Below are 8,418 nucleotides of genomic sequence, written 5' to 3' on the forward strand. Positions count from 1 at the left end.
GGTAGGTGTGGTGGCCTTATAATAATGACAAACCCATCAATTTGGAGCTGTCCACTACCAATCAAAAGTAGTCTTTTCTCTGTTATCTCTTACAAATAGCTTTCTGCTCTTTTTCTTGATAACATTTACCAGTCTCTGGGTATATAACTATTTGCTTCCTCATAATGCCTGCCTTCCCAACTACACTGCAGTCTTTTTTTTTTTTTTTCCAGCCGCAGAGTTTTATTAGATGGAGGATGTCTTAGGTTGGCTCAAAGGAAACTGGTGACAATTGGCAAGCACTTCTCCATAAAAGAGAGGGGGCATTCCTGGCTAATGGGGATGGGTAGTTATGGTATCTAAAGGTCAGGGTCTTCTGCTTAACTTTGACCACCCAGGAAGATCTTCTGTTTGGCACTCAATATCACCAGTCCTGTCATGAAAGGATCTGCAATGAGCTAGTTCAACTTGGCCAACAGTTCTTCCAGTTCTGGCTGAGCTTTGAACATTCCCTTGAAGTCTTCAGAGTGCTCCTTCATTGACAATCTGACTCCTTTGGGAAGATTGCTTTGGATTATTTCCAAAAAAATCTCTGCAAATGTAGCACTCAAACCGCTGATCTGAACCACTCGCTCATGGGTGGTAAGAACTGAGTCCAGGAGCATTTTGCTGCCTTGGTCCTGCAGCTGCAACACCTCCATAGCTTTGGTGGGCATAGCATAACTTTCCTCAACTTTAATGGATAGATGGTTGCAGAGGTTGTGAACATATTGGGCATAACTCTCTGCCACGGCCATGTCGTATGCAGTCAAGTGAATGTTTAAAATCTCATATTCATAATCTGTCCCCAAATTAATGGGTCTCACTTCCACTTTTCCCCTCTTCTTCTTGGGCTCCTGTGCTTTATTTAGGTGCTTGTACCTTCCAATGCCATGGGTAGGCTTTGTCTTGTAGTGCCGACTGGTACCCATCAGAATGCCACCTGCAGAACAGAAGGGATTTTCTCTTGAAGTGCTGACCCTTTCCCAGAGCTCCATTCATCCTTTGCTGCTGCCGCCGGTAACTGTGTGTAAGCTGAAGACCCGCCCAAGCTGCAGCGATCCCCAGGCGTCTGAAAACACTCTATACTGCAGTCTTAAAAATGACAGCAATCATATTTGTGCCCACCAGTCTACCTGGTGCCCTGCAGAGTATCTCATGTCTGGAAGGTTCTAATCAATTGTATTACAAAGTGAATTATAGCTAGAGTGGTGTTTCTTAATCTGGGAAAAATTATCATTATCTATATGAATTTATTTTTTGTTTTTGACCTGTTCAGCACACATTCTGAAACTCCTTTCTACACCTACTAAATCAGAATCTCAGGCCTCTCTCTGCTTTGGAAAGAGTCCATCTTCATCCACTGATTCTAAGATTATATAGTTATGCCAATTTGCCTGTTTGTATTTACTGAATTATTGCTCTCTATTAGGGATCTTAAAGTAATTGTGGACAAATAACATTATTCAATTTACCTTAAATATACAAATATAAATGTGTCTTGATTGTACAAAAGAAAAATTTCAAATTCTTCTCTGGCTATTTCAAGGAGCCAAGTTACCAGGGTGACTCTCTAGAGTCATAAGATAATAAAGAATTGTGCTTCTTTTTTGCTCATAACATCCTGGCAGTTAATATTGACTATATATGTCCTTCACTGCGCATGGGAAATCGAAGAATGTCCTGTGGAAGCCTGACTCTGAGAGGTATATTTTGGAAGAGCTCCTATGGTCTAATATTAAATACTTTTTCCAGGTTCTTCTCAGTTGCTTTCATTCCCATCCATATTATGTTCCACATAAATAGAGTGACCGTATATTTTCTGAACTGGGAGACATTTAAGAATAAAAGGGAGCATTACTGTATTGTTGTGGCAGACATAACCCGGGACTGTCCCAGGTCACCCTATACTAACAAAGAAGCAGGGAGAGAGACATCATAAGATTATATAATGTTTAGGGCTTGGTCTTATCTTTTGTTGGTCCATGACTTCTAATATACAAAGCTAACACTTCCCATGAAAAATTCAAATTGTACTTTTGATGATCTCAAATTACTTAAAAGTTAAGTATCAGGGAAACTGTGTTTTTCTCAGAGGTATGGGGAAGGGAAGAGAAGTTGTGGTATTTTAAGACATTTTATTGGAAGAACCAGAAGGAAAAAAATCTAAAATGTTTTGAGATGTTTATCATTAGAATCTAGCGAATTTTATGCATAATACCAGATCCCTAGCAGAGGGGGGAGATGAAACAGGGAGGAACAGATTAAAGACTGTTGTGTGTATTACATTTCACTCAAAATCTGTATGAAAATCAATCCTCTCTAAAACTGAAAATACTATCAGGCCTATGTAAATCTACTCATGAATAAACCTCCACATTTAACTGATGTTAGGTATAAAAGTCGCCTAAACGAAATTTAACATGTTCTGATGGCTTAATCTTCCAAATTATGTATACGTTTATGTTAAATATTAGTTTTAAAAAATTCCCTAAAATGCTATTGTGTGAATATCTATTAAAATACACAGTGTGTAGTAATGCAAATGATCATAGAAGGACTACCAGTCTAATAATTATAAACTGCTAGTTTGTTTTGTAGCTGCTTGTTTTTTTTTCTTCCTATAACAAACTATCATTTCCAAAACTTTAGTGGCATTTTTTAATGTGCACTAAGACGAAATTATAGTGAGGCGATGATTTGCAAACATAAGGTGAGGAGTAAAATACTTAGTACTGTGACTAGTCCATAGAGAACACTTAATAAATGTTACGTATAATTATTTTCATTTTTATTACCTTCTACTTCCTAAATTTAAGAACAACAAAAAGAAAAATCAGATTAACACAGAGAAAAATATATCCAAATAAAATTGCTTTTATCCAAAATGGCAATAAAATACAAATGATAAAAAAAGAACTATGAAGTAAATATTATTATGCCCCATCCATATGTTTCTATGATAAAATTATTATTGACTTTACCTGGTTTTTAATCGGACAGTCTATCTTTTCATATTAGCACCAGAATTCTTTTTTTTTTTTAAGATTTTATTTATTTATTTGAGAGAGAGAGAGAATGAAAGATACAAAGCACGAGTGGGAAGAGGATCAGAGGGAGAAGCAGACTCCCTGCTGAGCAGGAAGCCCGATGTGGGACTCGATCCCGGGACTGTAGGATCATGACCTGAGCCGAAGGCAGTTGCTTACCAACTGAGCCACCCAGGCACCCAGCACCAGAATTCTTAACGTGAAATCTGATTACCACAATATCTACACATCTTGTTATTTTTCCCCTTATGCTTCTTTGTAGCCCAACAAGGCACATACATGCCTATCAGATGAATAAAACATCAAGTTTTGTGATATAAAATCAAGGTATTGGGAGTACAAATATTAACAGAAATATTTCATAAGGCATTTTAGAAGTTTCAATATTTTTGTTACTAATGATAACTTAATGCCTTGTTCTGGGGATTATTGATGAATTTGATATAACTTTGAGTATCTATATTCCTCAATATCTTAATTGAATTATATCATACATGACAGAACTACCAAAGTGAAATTATTTCCAGGTACATTCTCACTGATTATATTGTCTAAGAGATTAATGGGACAATATTACTTTCATATTTATGAGAGAAGGAAAAGAATCCTTTATATTTTTTAAAATGTGAATGACATTCTTAACCAAAGTATAAAGTAACTTCACAATTATTTTTGGAATTTCCAGGAAGCGAAGAAGCCTTATATTTAAAACACATAGATTCAGACACATTTGCACACCTATAGACAATATAAATTATAATTTATGAACCCTTCTATTTTTTCTGAAGGAAATAAGATTCTTATCAAAACTTAATAGGGGCACCTGGGTGGCTCAGTCATTAAGCATCTGCCTTTGGCTCAGGTCATGGTGCCAGGGTCCTAGGATCGAGCCCCGCATTGGGCTCCCTGCTCAGCAGGAAGCCTGCTTCTCCCTCTCCCTCTGCAGCTCCCCCTGCTTGTGTTCCTCTCTCACGATATCTCTCTGTGTCAAATAAATAAATAAAATCTTAAAAAAAAACAAAAAACTTGATAACCTGTAGACTTCTGTTTGCTTCTCACAAGCACACCTACGCATTTTTCTAATCATTACATTGTAGATGAAAGAAGTTATATTTATGTGTATATGATTATCTATTCAATATATTACGGTATAATAAGACAGATACTGAAAGGTGAAGTCAACAATATATGAATAGTGATTGCACAGAAACCTAAACAAGCTAAAGTCAAATTTACACACTTGGCAACAGCAATGGACTTGCTGAATCTTCAACAGACCCAAATGATCACAATATAAGCAAACAAGTATCTCACCAATCTGGATGGTGAAGAATTTTGAGTACAGATTAATATTTACAGTAGAACTTAAAGTATTTGATATATTGATGTCAACTAATCTTTCAATTCATATTAGACAGATCCTTTCTTCCCTAAAACTGGAGAAATAAACATTTTCAAAGATTTGAAGAATTGAGGTTGATATATAATTAAAATTACAATATGTCTAATACAAAACTCTGATTTAATCTGCTTATTTTTTCCATTAGATAATAACTGATAAGTTATTTAGGAGTTAACTATAAAATGGTTTGGAACAAATTTTGATTGTTGATATTAATGACAATTAAAATCAAGTAAATATTTTTGCCATGATAGAAGTACAACAACATTTAAAAAATTATATAATTAAATTTATCTTATGTTGCATTTAGATTGAGATTTTAAATTTACACTTAATCTAAAATCAGAGTTTAGGAAGGATAACTTAGGGCCAGACATGTTTTTTCCTAGTTGGTCATATAAAGCAAGTTAGACATTATAAGCATATACTTTAGTTAGTTTCTAAGTTATTACTTGTTTTTAATTTTATTTTATTATGTTATGTTTATCACCATACATTACATCATTAGTTTTTGATGTAGTGTTCCATGATTCATTGTTTGCGTATAACACCCAGTGCTCCATTCAGTACGTGCCCTCTTTAATACCCATCACCAGGCCAACACATCCCCCCACCCCCTCCCCTCTAAAACCCTCACTTTGTTGCCAGAGTCCATAGTCTCCCATGGTTCATCTCCCCCTCTGATTACCGCCCCCCTTCATTTTTCCCTTCCTGCTAACTTCTTCTTCCTTTTTTTTTTTTTAACATATAATGTACTATTTGTTTCAGAGGTACAGGTCTGTGATTCAACAGTCCTACACAATTCACGGCGCTCACCATAGCACATACCCTCCCCAATACCTATCACCCAGCCGCCCCCTCTCTCCCACCCCCCGCCACTCCAGCAAACCTCAGTTTGTTTCCTGAGATTAAGGATTCCTCATATCAGTGAGATCATATGATACATGCCTTTCTCTGATTGACTTATTTCCCTCAGCATAATACCCTCCAGTTCCATCCACGTCATTGCAAATGGCAGGATTTCATTCTTTTTGATGGCTGCATAATATTCATTTGTGTATATATACCACATCTTCTTTATCCATTCATCTGTCAATGGACATCTTGGCTCTTTCTATAGTTTGGCTAATGTGGACATTGCTGTTATAAACATCGGGGTGCACATACCCCTTTGGATCCCTACATTTGTATCTTTGGGGTAAATACCCAGTAGTGCAATTGCTGGGTCATATGGTAGCTCTATTTTCAACTTTTTGAGGAACCTCCATATTGTTTTCCAGAGGGGTTGCACTAGCTTGCATTTCCACCAACAATGTAGGAGGGTTCCCCTTTCTCCACATCCCCGCCAACATCTGTTATTTCCTGACTTGTTAAATTTAGCCATTCTGACTGGTGTGAGGTGTTATCTCACTGAAGTTTTGATTTGTATTTCCCTGATGCCAAGCAATGTTGAGCACTTTTTCATGTGTCTGTTGGTCATTTGGATGTCTTCTTTGGAAAAATGTCTGTTCATGTCTTCTGCCCATTTTTTGATTGGATCATTTGTTCTTTGGGTGTTGAGTTTGATAAGTTCTTTATAGATTTTGGATACTAACCCTTTATCTGATATGTCATTTGCAAATATCTTCTCCCATTCTATCGGTTGTCTTTTGGTTTCATTGACTGTTGCTTTTGCTGTGCAAAAGCTTCTTATCTTGATGAAGTCCCAATAGTTCATTTTTGACCTTGCTTCCTTTGCCTTTGGCGATGTTTCTAGGAAGAAGTTGCTGCAGCTGAGGTCAAAGAGGTTGCTGCCTGTGTTCTCCTTTAGGATTTTGGTGGACTCCTGTCTCACATTTAGGTCTTTCAACCATTTGGAGTCTATTTTTGTGTGTGGTGTAAGGAAGTGGTCCAGTTTCATTCTTCTATGTGGCTGTCCAATTTTCCCAACACCATTTGTTGAAGAGACTGTCTTTTTTACATTGGACATTTTTTCCTGCTTTGTCAAAGATTAGTTGACCATAGAGTTGAGGGTCCATTTCTGGGCTCTCTATTCTGTTCCATTGACCTATTGTCTGTTTTTGTGCCAGTACCATACTGTCTTGATGATGACAGCTCTGTAATAGAGCTTGAAGTCCAGAATTGTGAGGCCACCAGCTTTGTTTTCTTTTTCAACATTCCCCTGGCTATTTCGGGTCTTTTCTTGTTCTATAAAAATTTTAGGATTATTTGTTCCATTTCTTTGAAAAAAGTTGATGGTGTTTTGATAGGGATTGCATTGAATGTGTAGATTGCTCTAGGTAGCATTGACATCTTCATAATATTTGTTCTTCCAACCCATGATCATGGAACGTTTTCTCATTTCTTTCTGTCTTCCTCAATTTCTTTCATGAGTATTTTATAGTTTTCTGAGTACAGATTCTTTGCATCTTTGGTTAGATTTATTCCTAGGTATCTTATGGTTTTGGGTGCAATTGTAAATGGGATCGACTCCTTAATTTCTCTTTCTTTTGTCTTGTTGGCATATAGGAATGCCACTGATTTCTGTGCATTGATTTTATATTCTGCCACTTTACTGAATTCCTACATGAGTTCTAGCAGTTTTGGGTGGAGTCTTTTGCGTTTTCCACATAAAGTATCATATCATCTACAAGAGTGAGAGTTTGACTTCTTCTTTGCCGATTTGGATGCCTTTTATTTCTTTTTGTTGTCTGATTGCTGTGGCTAGGACTTCTAATACTATGTTGAATAGCAGTGGTGATAGTGGACATCCCTGCCTCATTCCTGACCTTAGGGGGAAAGCTCTCAGTTTTTCCCCATTGAGAATGATATTCACTGTGGGTTTTTCATAGATAGCTTTTATGATATTGATACTCTATCCCTATACTCTGAAGAGTTTTGATCAAGAAAGGATGCTGTACTTTGTCAAATGTTTTTTCTGCATCTATTGAGAAGATCATATGATTCTTGTTCTTTCTTTTGTTAATGTATTGTATCACATTGATTGATTTGTGGATGTTGAACCAACCTTGCAGCCCATGGGTAAATCCCACTTGGTCATGGTGAATAATCCTTTTAATGTAGTGTTGGATCCTATTGGCAAGTATTTTGGTGAGAATTTTTGCATCCATGTTCATCAAGGATATTCGTCTGTAATTCTCCTTTTTGATGGGGTCTTTGTCTGGTTTTGGGATCAAGGTAATGGTGGCCTTATTAAATGAGTTTGGAAGTTTTCCTTCCATTTCTATTTTTTGGAACAATTTCAGAAGAATAGGTATTAATTCTTCTTTAAATATTTGGTAGAATTCCCCTGGGAAGCCATCTGGCCCAGGGCTTTTGTCTTTTAATACAATTTATTTAACAATATTTTGATGGCAGGTGTATGTTAGTGCAAGCTGCCATTATAAAATAGCATAGACTGAACTTAAATATCTCAAAGTTATTTTCTCACAGTTCTAGAGGCCTGAAGTCTGAGATCATGGTGCCAACATAGGTTCTGGTGAAGGCTGTCTTCCTGGCTTTCACACCTTCTGTCTGTGTCTTTACAAGGTGAAGAAAGCAAGCTCTCTGGTGTCTCTTCTTATAAAGACCCCACCCTCATGACCTCATTTAAAACTAATTACCTGCCCAAAGACTCCATCTCCAAATACTATCTTAATGGGGATTATGGAAAAAACAATTCAGTCAACAGCACCAGGTATATAGTTCATATGCAGGGTTGCTATAAAATTTATGCTCCAAATTGGAATGCCCTTTTGAGCAAGGATTGAGTGCTATTAATAATCTTAACAAGTAACAGTTGCAAACTTGGACATTCTAGACAAATAGCTGTGATCACTCTTTCATGTTACTCCACCCTGGTTAAGAATTGAAATCACTTGCAGTGTTTTCAAGGTCTGCTAAGATTTTTGTCTGACAGTCTAGAGTATATAGTAATGCTAAGTTAAAGTCTATCTGACACCCAGCAGA

At 36.7% G+C, this 8,418-nt stretch overlaps 1 pseudogene; it reads right to left on the reverse strand.

Annotated features, from left to right (window-relative positions):
• Positions 1-237: 237 nt before the first annotated feature.
• On the reverse strand, positions 238-1,081 carry LOC112824303 (large ribosomal subunit protein mL48 pseudogene; annotated as a pseudogene).
• Positions 1,082-8,418: the final 7,337 nt, after the last annotated feature.

The sequence above is a fragment of the Callorhinus ursinus genome, unplaced genomic scaffold, assembly GCF_003265705.2.
Source record: "Callorhinus ursinus isolate GAN/ISIS: 27379988/994484 unplaced genomic scaffold, GSC_fseal_2.0 scaffold9, whole genome shotgun sequence".
Taxonomy (NCBI): domain Eukaryota; kingdom Metazoa; phylum Chordata; class Mammalia; order Carnivora; family Otariidae; genus Callorhinus; species Callorhinus ursinus.